This window comes from Sciurus vulgaris, assembly GCF_902686455.1.
Source record: "Sciurus vulgaris genome assembly, chromosome: 4".
Classification (NCBI taxonomy): Eukaryota; Metazoa; Chordata; class Mammalia; order Rodentia; family Sciuridae; genus Sciurus; species Sciurus vulgaris.
In genome coordinates, this window is record NC_136464.1 from 10,715,798 (window position 1) to 10,728,879 (window position 13,082).

General features: G+C 42.6%; 1 long non-coding RNA gene and 1 pseudogene across 2 annotated transcripts in view; one reads left to right on the plus strand and one right to left on the minus strand.

Moving 5' to 3' along the window:
• The window catches only part of LOC306660352, a 163,359-nt gene that overhangs the window by 115,989 nt on the left and 34,288 nt on the right, over window positions 1–13,082 (minus strand). The window lies entirely within an intron of this gene.
• Window positions 454–1,153, plus strand: LOC306660195 (ribosome biogenesis protein NSA2 homolog; annotated as a pseudogene). The gene is made up of 2 exons: window positions 454–468; window positions 592–1,153. The product of its transcript is annotated as a ribosome biogenesis protein NSA2 homolog (transcript).

A 13,082-nucleotide genomic window follows, 5' to 3' on the forward strand; every position in this document is an offset into this window, starting at 1 on the left:
CAGTGTAGAAGATTTCCCCATTGACCCTGGGATCCCAATTTATATTTATCAACCTAGAATATCTGGGGCAGGTTCTGGGTAAATCTCGGATGATTCTGGTCCATAGCCAGGACTGAGAAACACTTCCGTCATGTTCCATGGATGCATTCAGAAGAATTTGGTCTCTGCTCCTGAGGTGTATACTAAATTTTATTTATTTATATATTTTTGTGTGGAGAGGGTACATAGATACATCAGATTGTAAAAGGTTAAAATTCTCCAAAAGTTAGGAACAATGACTGTGCTGTGTTGCTACATGTATGTGGGGTGTGTGTGTGTGTATGTGTGTTGTGTGTGTGTGGTGAGAGGAGAGAGACGAGAGAGGAGAGAGAGAGAGAGAGAGAGAGAATGCAATCAAGTCAATCAGTAGGTGCTCAGTTTATAGTGGTCAAATAGAAATGGGATATTCAGGAGATGCCCAAGCCCAAGGTGTGTGCTGTTTCCTTAGGAGAACAAACCAATGCCTGAATCTGAACATTATTCCCTTTAAATCAGGCTACAAATGGACATACTTTATTTCCAAGTTTAAATTTAATTGAAATCCTACTACAGCTTCTGAGGAAATATGGGAAAGAAGGAAGTCGAGAGGCTCATGAACATTCAAAGAAGGCAAAAAAAAAATTGGTCTGAAGACTACACTCTACCATAAACAGCACCATGCCGAGAAAATGCAAGTGAGAAAGACTATCAAGATGCACAAAAAGAGAAACACAAACAGAAGAACAATTGAAAGACTCCACAGGAGCAGTACCTGCCTGTCTCCTGGACAGACAGTGACAGACACCGAGTGAAAGTACTTTCCAACATGATTCAACAAAACAAGAAGAGAAGGTGGGAAAATGGGAAGTCCTCCTTTCCAAGGTTCGTGCCCAGGGAGGAACAGAAATATTAAAAGTGATTCAAAGAGAAAAAGGAAGGCCTGGAAGAGACTGTTACTGAAGTCTGCTTTGTTGAAGACGGCTTTACAAGAAGACCACCTAAATAGGAAAGATTCATTAGGCCAGTGGGCTTATGTTTCAAGAAGGCCCACGTAACACATCCTGAACTGAAAGCCACCCTTTTTGTTGTTGTTGTTTGGTGCTGGGGATTGAACTCAGGGGCACTTGATCACTGAGCCCTATTTGGTATTTTACTTAGAGACAGGTTCTCACTGAGTTGCTTAGCACATGCTGTTGCTAGGCTGGCTTTGAACTTGAGATTCTTCTGTCTCAGCCTCCCAAGATGCTGGGGATTACAGGTGTATACCACTGTGCCCAGCTTGAAAGCCACCTTTTGCCTACCAATACTTGGTATGTAAAAAAATCCATCATCCATACTGTATACCAAAGGTTATGGGTGTTATTACCAAGGTACAGTCATTGAGATGAAAGTGAGTGAGTCAGGCCTTGTAACATAAGGAAGCAAAGTTACTTGGGGGAAATATGCCCCAGTTACCAAATAATCCTGAAATGATGCATATATAAATGCAGTCTTACTGATTTGATAACAGTTTTACATTCCTTATAATTATTAGATTACAACTCAATCAGGAAAACCACCATTACTGTGATGTTTCTGAATACTACCAAATAGCCTTACATATCTGTGGTCATTAAGAGAACTATTTATTAAACTATAAAAAAACCCATTAAAATGAAAAAAAAAAAATCAGTAAAGATATTTCCAACCTAAATAGTACTATAAATCAAATGAACTTAACAGACATCTACAGAATATTTCACCCCCCAAACAGGTGAATTCTTTCTTCTCAGCAGCTCATAGAAACCTTTTCCAAAATAGTCCATATTCTAAGTCATGATGTAAGTCTTAGCAAATACAAAAAAAAAAAAAAAAATGAATATAATTCCATGAATCCTATCAGATCATAATGGAAACCCAGAAATCAATAGCAAGAAAATCACAGAAACCACATAACACATGGAGAGTGAACAAAACTTTCAAAAATGAGAAATGGATCATAGAACAAATGAAGAACTTCTTAGAAACAAATGAGAAGAGACACAGCATCCATCTCTGGAACAGCAGGAATGCAGCTCTAAGAGGAGGTTGGTAGCTCTGAGTGCCTACTTTAAAAATTGAGAGTAGAGGAGGAGAATGGGAGAGGGGAGGGAGAATGGGAGGAAAAGTGGGGATCATGAACGGAAACCAATTTCCATGCGTGCATGAGATTGTCAGGATTGAACCCCACTACTGTGTATAACTACAAAGCTCAAATAAATAAATAAATTCCCATCTAATGGTACACATCAAGACCTTAGAAAAGGAAGAACAAACCAATGCCAATATCAGTAAAAGGCAGGAAATAATTAAGGTCAGAGTCAAATTAATGAAATTGAGAACAACAAAAAAATAATTACAAAGGATCAATACAAAAAAGAGTTGGTTCTTTGAAAAAATAAACAAGATTGATAAACCCTTAGCAAAAGCAACCAAATAAAGAGAAAGACCCAAATGGACAAAATTAGAAATGAAAAGGAGATACCACTACAGGACTTCTGAAATCCAGAGGATTATTAGAAACTATTTTTGAAAATTATATTCCAACAAGCTAGAAAATCTAGAAAACACAGACAAATTTCTAGATATATCTGACCTGCCCAGGAAGATAACAGAAAATCTAAACAGACCATACAATTTTAATTGAAATATCAATTAAAATAGTCTTCCAATGGAAAAAAAAAAAAAAAAAGCCCAGCACCAGATAAATTCTCAGCTGAGTTCCACCAGACCTTTAAAGAAGAATTAATAACAGTCTTTTTCAAATTAGTCCATGAAATTGAAAGGGAAGGAATACTCTCAAATACATTCTATGAAACCAGTAAAATCCTGATACTAAAATCAGACAGAGACACATGAAGGAAAGAAAACTATAGACCAACAACACTGATGAACATAAATGCAAAAATCCTTAAGAAAATATTATTAAATGACATTCAAAAACTCATCTAGGCATGGTGGTGCATGTCTGTAATCCCTGTGGCTTGGGAGGCTGAGGCAGGAAGACTGCAAGTTCAAAGCCAGTCTCAGCAACTTAGTGAGGTTCTAATCAACTTGGTGAGACTAAAATAGAAATAAAAAATAAGAAGGGCTGGGGATGTGGCTCAGTGGCTAGCACCCCTGGGTCCAATCCCTGGTACCCCTGCCAAAAAAAAAAAAAAAAAAAAAAAATTCTCATCAAGAAGATAATACACCATGATCAAGTAGGTGTTATTCCCTGGTTCAAAACACACAAATCAATAACTGTAATTCACCACTTAAATAGAATTGAGAACAAGAATCACATGCTGATCTCAATAGATGAAGAAAAGGCCTTTGATAAATCCAGCACCATTTATGTTTAAAAATGCTAGAGGAACTAGGGAGAGAAGGAGCTACCTCAACATTATGAAGGCTATATATGACAAACCCAAGCCAAGGTGAATACTGAGCAGATAAAAACTGAAAACAAGTTCTCTAAATCAGTAACAAGATCTTCAACCTTTAAACCCAGCTTCCCCATTTGTAAAACTGACCAAGACTGCTATCTGCCTCCTGTGATTATTGAATACTAAATAAAATTATACCTCAAAATACTTTGCCCAGGTCCAGGCACATACGCAGTATTTAATAAGTGGTAATTTTTTTTTTTTTTTTCCTGTTATAGCGCTCTGGTCAAGGAATTAATTTGTCTCTACTCCTGGACCGCCCAGTATTTAACAGTCAAGCTGTCCCAGTGTCTCCAGTATCCCTCACGGCAGTGGGTGGCCCTGAACCTGAATAGATTGCCCCAGGGCCCACCCAGAACACGAGGAGGTCTGTGTGTGGAAGATCGCTCTGGCTACAAGGAGAAAATGGACGGGGGTAAGAAGGCAAGCCCGAACCTGCAGGACCATCTGGAGGGACACGGCTCGGCCTGGGCAAGCAGCTGAAAGAGTTGTGGGGTGGAGACAGAGGTCTGGGAAGTGGGTAGCAGCAGATGTGCCACAGCAGCAGCTCAGAGCATGAGCAGGGCCCGAGCGTGGGAGCGGAAGCAGTGGGCAGCCTTGCGGTCCTCTCACCGTGAAGAGGGTCCAAGCGTGCATGCTCTCTACTCTTGCTGGGACGGAAACCAGCATGCTCCCAACCCCGCCTAGAAAAATAACTCAAATAATAGGCGCTCGGAAGAAAAAAAAAAATCAGCAAAATGCCAATAAAAGGGCCTTTACTTTCCTAAAATCGTATAATGATCTTTAGCTCTACTCTGTTTCTTGGTGCAGCTTGCCAGGAAGTCTCAATACGTAAGGGGTGTGTTGGGGGATGGAAAATGACCTCAAGAGAGGAGAGTGCTGCTGCACGGAAGTACGAGAGGAACAGAATTTAAAATTCCACGCTCTGCCCCGAAGCCCAAGAGGAGAAAATCCGCCTGGGTCTGTTTGTGAGGGGACACTGTCCTGGGGAAACCCAGATGTGAGCAGAGGGAAGTCCATCCTCAGTGTGGCCGAGGTGGTAGTGGCTATGTGATCGAGACAGGGCCAGCAGTTCAAGCCACCTCCCTAACCAGAGGTTCTGTGGCTGAAGAGGAGGAAGGAAGAAAGTCAAAGTGAGCTGCACAAAGGCAGGAAGGGGCTCCAGGGTGGGGCATGAGGGCGTGGGCCAGGCTGCCCAGCAGCGGACAGATGTCCATCACCTCCTGGGCAAGAGTGGGGCCTCCCCAGGGTCCACAGTGTACTTTGGAGCTCACTCTTGGTATTGTGCCTTCTATGGCTTTGGACAAACGTATAATGACATCTCTCACTATACTGTCACACAGAGCAGTTTCAATGCCCTAAAATCCACTGAGCTCTGCTTGTTCATCCTTCCCTCCCTCTAACTCCTGGTACCCCCTGGTTGTTTTACTGGTTCCAGGGCCTATCCTTTTCCAGCATGTATCATCGGGATCACCCGGTCTGTAGCCTTCACAGAGAATCTTCTTTCACTTAGCACTATGCATTTAAGGATGTCTTTTCGTGATTCGATAGCTCATTTCTTTTTCATGCTGAATAACCTTCCAGTGTCCGGATATACCACAGGTTAGCCACTCACCTATTGAGGACATCTTGATTGCTTCTGAGCTTTGGCAATTTTGAATAAAGCTGCTCTAAGCATCCGCACGAGGGCCCTTTCCGTAGACATACGTTTTCAACTCCTTGGGGTGAGTACCAAGCAGGAGGATGGCTGTATTGTATGGTAAGTGTGTCAAGTTTTGTAAGAAAATATACCAAGCTGCCATCCAAAGCTGGCTGTGCCATTTTGAATTTAGAATGAGAATTCCCAGTTCCACATCTGTGCCAGCACTTGGTGCTGCTGGTATTCTGGATCTTGGTCATTCTAACATGTGTACAGTGGTTGGAAATATTTTGACAGCTGAATGGGGGAGGGGCAGAGGCTACCCCAGGCCAAGGAAACAAGCAGAGGGCCTCTCTTGACCCCACTCAAACGCCAGCTGAAAAGGGAGGTGGTGCCCAGCTGCCCAGTTTTGCCGGGGTTTAAGATGGAAGAGGAAGGAAAATACAAACGGCTATTGGCATAAGGGGGCCTGCGGTGGGGAGCTAAGGCCGTGCAGTGTGGAGCCACGCTAGGAAGGACCCAGAGGCAGGACTGGCACCCAGAGCTTTTCACTCCTGCCCAGACTTGAACGCAGTTCCTGATCTCAGAGATCAGTCTCTGAGCAGAGCTGGGATCCACGGCTGAGCTTCACACATCTCAGGCAGAATCAAAACCCAAAGGAAGTATTATTACAGAGCTTGCCGGGAGACGCCCACTCCTGGTGTGCCATTTGTTGGGAAATCTAATGGGCCAGGCTGAGTGTCTGAAGACCAAATCCCTCATCAAAACGAAAGCCAGAACACCTGAAGTTAAAAATGGGAGAGGCTGATTATAAAATAAGCTCTTTCCCCCAGCGGCACCAACCAGTCTTTCTTTGGAGCTCATGGATCATGGGGCCTTTCGAATCCTGAGGTGTCTTATTTTTGGTGCAGGGGAGCTATTCTTGGTTTCCTGTTTTGATACCTGAGGAAACTGCCCTCAGGGCAAAGCTATTTTGGAGAACTCTGTTATTCATCAGGCCACATACCAAGGTAGCTCCGGAGTCTGGGGCAGGGGAAGCTGGGCATTCTGTGAAGCCCAGATGCAGGCTGCTTCTGCTGATCAAAGCTCCTCCTGGAGACCAGAGCCCTTCCACCGACTGGATATGCTTTCCTCAGGGAGGCTGGGAACCTTCTCAAAGATACCTGGAGATGTGTGGGAACAGGCGGCAGCATAGAGCAGGCCTCGCTGCAGACGGGATTCTGCCAGATCTTTACCTTCCTAAACAAGCCTTTGAAACTGTTCCTTGTGACAACACAAAGCACACAAGCCCCTCCAGGTACACACGGCTTCTGTTTCTCCTTCTGGTCCTGCTGGGTGGGTTCTGGTGGCTTCATCCTCCTCAACAAAAAATTGCCTCCCGGAGTCTCCTGGTGATGTTTGGTTTGCAGCCTGCTCCTGACTGAATCAAGCAGCTGCTCACACTGGTTGTACCAGGTCAAACCATAGCCATGGGCCAGAGGGAGGCAGCCTCCCTAAGGCCATCTCTCAAGCCAGACAAAGGTCCAAGGGCACTGAGCAAGGCAGATTCTCATGGAAACAGGTGACCCAGACTTTTGTGAGATTAATTAATGTCTCCTAGAAGTTGACAGTGGAAATTGTCAGAAAATACATCAGGGGGAAAACCCACTACCTGATCTGTGCTCTCTGAAGCAATGAAACTCTCTTCCTTCTTTATTTTCAGTAGCGCAAGGTTTTTAGAGCATAAATCCAAAATGCAGACTGGTTGAATTGCTTTTCCTACCCAATCATTCATTCCATAGATAATTATTGTGTACCTACTATGTGCCAGGCAGTGCCCTATGTGTTGGGGATATCAGGTGAGGAGACAAGGCTGAGATTTAAAATGAAGGCTTAGCTTTACTAAACAAAAGAAGTGAGTATGAGCCAGAACTCAAAATCTAGCCACACAGGAGGGTACACTCCAATATTTGAGTGGCAGAGGTTGTTTCTGGCTGATGGGTCATCTAAGATACAGCAAAGCCTCAACTGATTAGAAAAGGAAGAGGATATTTAGAATGTGAGAAGCACAGCTGTCACCAAGCCCAGGCATTTACTTGATATGATTATGGACTTATAACCCCTTCTCCACTGACCTGGAATCATATCCAAAGTTAAGATTAAACTGTAGCTTTTCCCATATCTCCACCACTGGCAGCCAGGTCTGAGCCACCACACTAGCCGTGTGCTGTGGTTGGGGTCTGCAAAGTCCTCCAAAGGTCCACGTGTAAAGGTGGGTCCCCAGCCCAAGATGGTTTAGGGAGGTGGTCAGACCTGGCAAGGTAGGGCCTGATGGGAGGTTTTCAGGTTACTGGGACACACCCACAATGAAGACGGTGGAGTCCTGGTCCCTTCTTCTCATTCGTGCCTTCTGGCCATGAGGTGACCTCTGCTGTGAGCCCTCCACCATGATGTGCTCTCCCACTGTAGATCCAAGAGTAAAGGGGTCACTGATCGTGGACTGAAACCTCTAGAACTGAGCCAAAAATAACCTTCTTCCCTTTATCAGTGGATTTATCTCAGGTGTATGTCATGGTGACAAAGGTGCTCACATACCTGGCTTATTGTTTTAGTCTCTGACATGGCCTTCCTGCCCGTGGACTCTCACAGGCTGTATTCTTAGCATGCAGCCAGAGCAATCCTAAGAAAAGGCATCAGGAATAAGCTGAGGTGTTGGGATTATGACAATGTACCACGTGGGCAAAAGCCTTTGCCCTTGCAAGATCATGCAGGCAAGAAGAAAAGAGACAAAGGAACACATCTGAGGGGGAAGCAGCTAAGGGATAGGCAGCAAGTAAGGCCAGAAGATGGGGAGACTGTTGCTATAAGTAGTATAATTTTTATGTCAGCCAATATAATTTTATGTGAGGTTATAATAAAGCTTGATGGCTGTTCATCTTATTCAAAGTCTTTATGTTGCCCACAAGACTATGCGATTAGACCCTCATCACCTTTCTGATCTTGTCCTCTCCCCTTCTCATTGTTACCCAGACACAGTCATCTCCTCCTTGTTCCTTAAACATACCTGGTGCATTCTCACCTCAGGGCCTTTGCACAGGCTGGTCTGTCTTCCAGGAAAGTCTCCCCAGCCCCACAGGTACCAAGTGTCCACCTGTCACCTTGCCCTGGTGGCCTGTCCTGACTGCCCTATATAAAACATCCACCTTCCCCCTTTCTCTTTTATGGCCTTATGCAGGTCACTTATTACCACCTCCCGTCAGGTATATTTATTTGTTTTCTTGTCTTTTCCCTACTTTTTGACATTATAAGGACAAGGACTTTGCCTGTTTTACAGATTGCATGTTCCTGGTGCCTGGAACATATTGGGTGCCCACTGAATTTGTTGAGTAATGCTCCATGACACAGCCTTATGTGTAGCTCCCACATCTGTATGTCAGCGTTTTTCTGGGTATAAACTCACAAGCAAGTTGCTAAGGCAAAAACTTTGTACAGATTCAACTTTAGTTCTTTTGTGAACTGTTTTCCAAAGTGGTTGTATTGATTTTCACTCTATCAACTGTGTTGCTGAGTTCCTAAGTCTTTACCAATCCTTGCTATTGTCAGTCTTTCTCATTTTCACCAATAATAGTAATAATTTTTATGCAGAAAAAATTATTCTCTAGCATACAAATGCATATTACATAAAAATAGAAGAAATGGATCAAAATGTTGACACAGAGACTGGGCTACAGCTCAGTGGCAGAGCATTTGCCTAGCATTTGTGGACACTGGATTCAATCCTTAGCCACACACAAAAATGAAACAAATAAAATAAAGGCATGCTGTCCATCTACAACTACAAAAAAATATGTTGACACAATAATACTCTTTAGGCAACAGGACCAGAGATGCTGGCTGGTGAGGCAGGGTTAGAGCTCAGAGTATGGTTGTGCCAGTTCTATGCACTTTCCCCTTCTTTCGTATCTTACTAGTCCGACAGGGCCAATTTTCTTCCTCTCAACCCATGCTGAAGAGGGCAAAGCCTCAAGAAGTGTTTTAATAATACAAGAGAAAAATAAGAGCAGGACCAACTTGCAGAGCCCATTTCTCTGACCTCAGAGATTGGCAAGACTGAGGCTAGGGGAGGTAGAGAGGAGGATCTAGGGCATCAGAATCCAGAAAGGCAAGGCCGGGGAGCAGACAGGGAGAAAAGTAGAAGGGATTAAGTGACAAGCTATTGAAAAGTATGAGCAACTGCCCTGCTGAAACATGTCATGTGGTCCACCCAACAATTTACAGCTGTTGGGGAGACATGGGTCCATGAAGCAAAGACCTTGTCCCTAGTGAGATGGAATGGCCAGAAATCATAGGAAATTGATCAACAAGGTGGAGAAATGGCTAGCATTTGGTCGTTCACATTACTTTAGTTTTCAAAATTTCCACTACCAGCATTCAATTTCAAGAAAAGTACTGCATGTCTGGAGGTTCTCTAAGTACCTTGTCTAGTCAGCAATTCCTGATGTAGCCTCTCTCTACTCCTCACTGAAAGATTATCAGAAACACAGCTGACAAATTAAAGCTCATAGCACATTGAAAAAGCAAGCAAACAAACAAACTGGCAATCAATTCACTGTTAGGATCCGGGGGAATTCCTGCCATCCAGGAGATCTACATGGTGAATGGCTGCCTAGCACCCAGAGGACGCGTGCTTTGTTGCATTAAATGGAGAAAAACATCAACCTTAAGAAACAAATGCTTTCTTTTTTACCGCCTGTGTAGCTCTCTCCCCACCAGAACCAAGCCCTGTGTCTGTGCATCCAAGGGAACTTGGTGGGGTGAGGCTACTTCTCAGTGTGCTGACCAGCACAGCAGCCACCAGCCATGTGTGGCTACTGAGCACAGGAAATATGTTCAGCAAACCCAAGAGACCGAGGTTTCAAGAATTTGGAACACATGTTAAGAACCATTTTCTGATTCATATTTTCAAGCCTGTAAGTGTAGTGCATCCAAAGGGCCCATATGTGCCTGGTTAAGAACTTTATGCAAACCACTTCAAGAAATGGATTGATCCAAAGGTTCCCACTATAGTACAGCGAACGTTGAACTCACTAGAAGAACATTGTAGAGAACTCACATTTTAAGAATCATATTCTGATTCACGATTTCCAGGCCTCCAAGGGCAGTGAGTGCTTCTAAAGGACCAGAATGTGCCTTAAGAAACCTTTGAAAAACACTTCAGAGAACGAGCTAAGCTGATGTTCAGCTGCACGGGGTGGAGAATCCATCTGAAGAATCAGGTTCCGATTCTTGTTTTCAAGAGCTCTCTGCACACTGCCTCTGAGTTAAATGTGATCCACGTGCATTTAATTTGCATCACCTGTGTCTGTTAATTGGCAGGGAAGATTGACACCAATCAGATGGGCGGCCTTCCTTCTGCTGTTGAGGCATTGCCTTTTATGTGGTCAAGGGTGGCCCCTTCCTTGCCCTCACCATCAAGATTCCTTTTAAATGAACCAAAGAATTCCATGAAACTTCTAGAAAATAACAGGGTACAAATATTACTGTGGAGACAGGAAAAATAGGAAGTGGGAATTGTCCTGTACCTGTTGTCACTCCTGAATAAAGCGCTAGTCAGGGCTTAGACAGAAGCCTGGCAGCAGGATATATATAGTATGACAGTATTTTTACAGCGTCTGTTTGAAGGGTGGAACGTAAGTAGGGGAAGTAGCTGGTTCCATTCACCTTGGCAGGACTGTTGCAGATGAAAGCCCTGGACCGAGCCGGGAGTCTGTGCAGCCTGACCTTTGTCTGAAGTCTTGAGACAGATCTGCTAAGCCCCAGTGGACAGTGAAGGGAGAGGGCTGGCAGGGACAGCAGGCCTGTCTACAGGAACACCAGCTCTGCAGAGCTCTGCCCTTGCTTTGAGACAAATAGAGGCACAATCAAACATAAAGATGTTTTTAAACCGTAAAATGAGTAAGAAGGAAAATTGTTCTGAAAGACGAAGAGAATGTCACTTAGAATCACACCACATGTCAAAATACATTTATAGAGATTAGGCGTATTCAAAAATTCACAAAAAGACTTGTCCTTTTGAAACAGAAATAGAAGGCCACAGGAGAGGATGAGCAGAGGTAGGAAGGGAATCAGATGAGCTAAGAAAGAAATGCAGGTCCAATTAAAACCTGCGCTGGAGACAAGAAGAGCAAAACTTACACAGAGACTAAACTAGGGCTATTTAGGAAAAATGGGTTATTTTTCTAGAAACCTTAGAAAAAGACAGAGACCAAATTAATGAAAGAAAAGACACGAGGGATAGAAGATAAAGAGTGAGCCAACAAGCTGAAAGTTTTCCTATGGAAGAAAAAACCAAAACAAAAATAATAAAAATATATAAAGAAATGAACTTTCCTGAGGTGCAAGACTACACATCCTTACATACAGGAGATTTACCAGGCTGCAGTATTAAAATTAATGAAAAGAGACATACATCTGAAAATATCGTGGTGATTTTTTTGAGTTGCAGGAATTAATTCAAAATTCCACAGGCACTTAAACAAGCAAGCAAGCAAACAAACAAAACTTAAAAAAAAAAAAAAGCCTTTATTTATAAAAGATTTTAAACTGTGCTGATATGAACTTTTTCTTCTATAATCCTAAAGGCCAAAAGAGAATGAGGTAGCAACTAAAGAGATAGGAGAACAAAGATTTGTTCCCAAGCACTTTCCATGGCCAGGTTGCTAGTGTTGTTCATGTGCAAAACTAAGAGAAATGCATTATCACAAAGGCAAGAACTCAGAGGGGGGAAACTACTTTTTTGAAAAAATAAAAACACTTGAGGATGTTCATCAGTTTTATCAATATTAAGGTAAGAACAAAAATTAAGCACAGATGCTCCTCAACCTATAATGAACTAACATCCCAATAAAGTTGAAAATAAAATCAGATGGAAAAGACATTTAATTAAGTAATCTCCCCAACATCCTAGCTCAGCAGTACAGCATGCTGTTGAGTACTGGTTTTTCACCCTGGTGACCATATGGTCACTGCCATTACCCAGCGTCACTAGAGAGGACTGTATCACATATCACTAGCCTAGGAAAATATCCAAAGTTCCAAGAATAGTTCCTATTGAACAACTGTCTCTTTCACATCATCACAAGGTCAAATAAATTGTAAGTCAGAGAACATCTGTACTTGCTATGGGAACATCTTGGTACCAGTGTCTGTAGTGAGTCCTAAAATTAAAAGTTAGATTCAAAAGAAAACCTGGTTTCAAAAATAAAAATTTCAAATATGTTTATGAAAAGAAAATGAAACAGTAATTTTATAATGTCATCCAGGCACATAATCACAGCCTGATTATCAGAGAGCAGAAAGTCAGAGGTGAAAGGGTACAGGGAAAGGTAGGAGATTTTCCATCTTTCACAGCAGGGAAGCAAAAGACACCCTCAGGGATGGTCTTTGACCATGAAAGGACCATAACTTAGTGTCTGAAAAAACAGTGAGGACAGTTACCAAAAGATTGAAAATCAGGAAGAACACCTGCTGGGTATCTACAGCTGATAGAGGAAAGGCAGGCCCATTCTCTCTCCCTTACCTCTGACTTTATTCTTCTAAATATAGTTATTTATTTTTTATTTGCACGGACTACATTTTGATTCATTTTATGCAAATGGGGTACATCATTTCATTTCTGTGGTTGTACACAATGTAGATTCGTACCATTTGTGTAATCATATATGCACATAGGGTAATATTGCCTACCTTCCTCCAGTAGAATGTGACCACCTTGAGAAGAATAGGTTTGTTTTACTCACTGTTCATCCCACGATTCCTACAGAGCAAAAAATACATGTGTACTTGTTTAATTTTTAAAATTTGTTCTAATTAGTTGTACATGACAGTAGAATGCATTTATACATTTCTATAGATCATGTATAAATGGAGTATAATTTCTCATTTTTCTCATTTTATATATTATAGTATCACATTGGTCATGCAGTCATACATATACATAA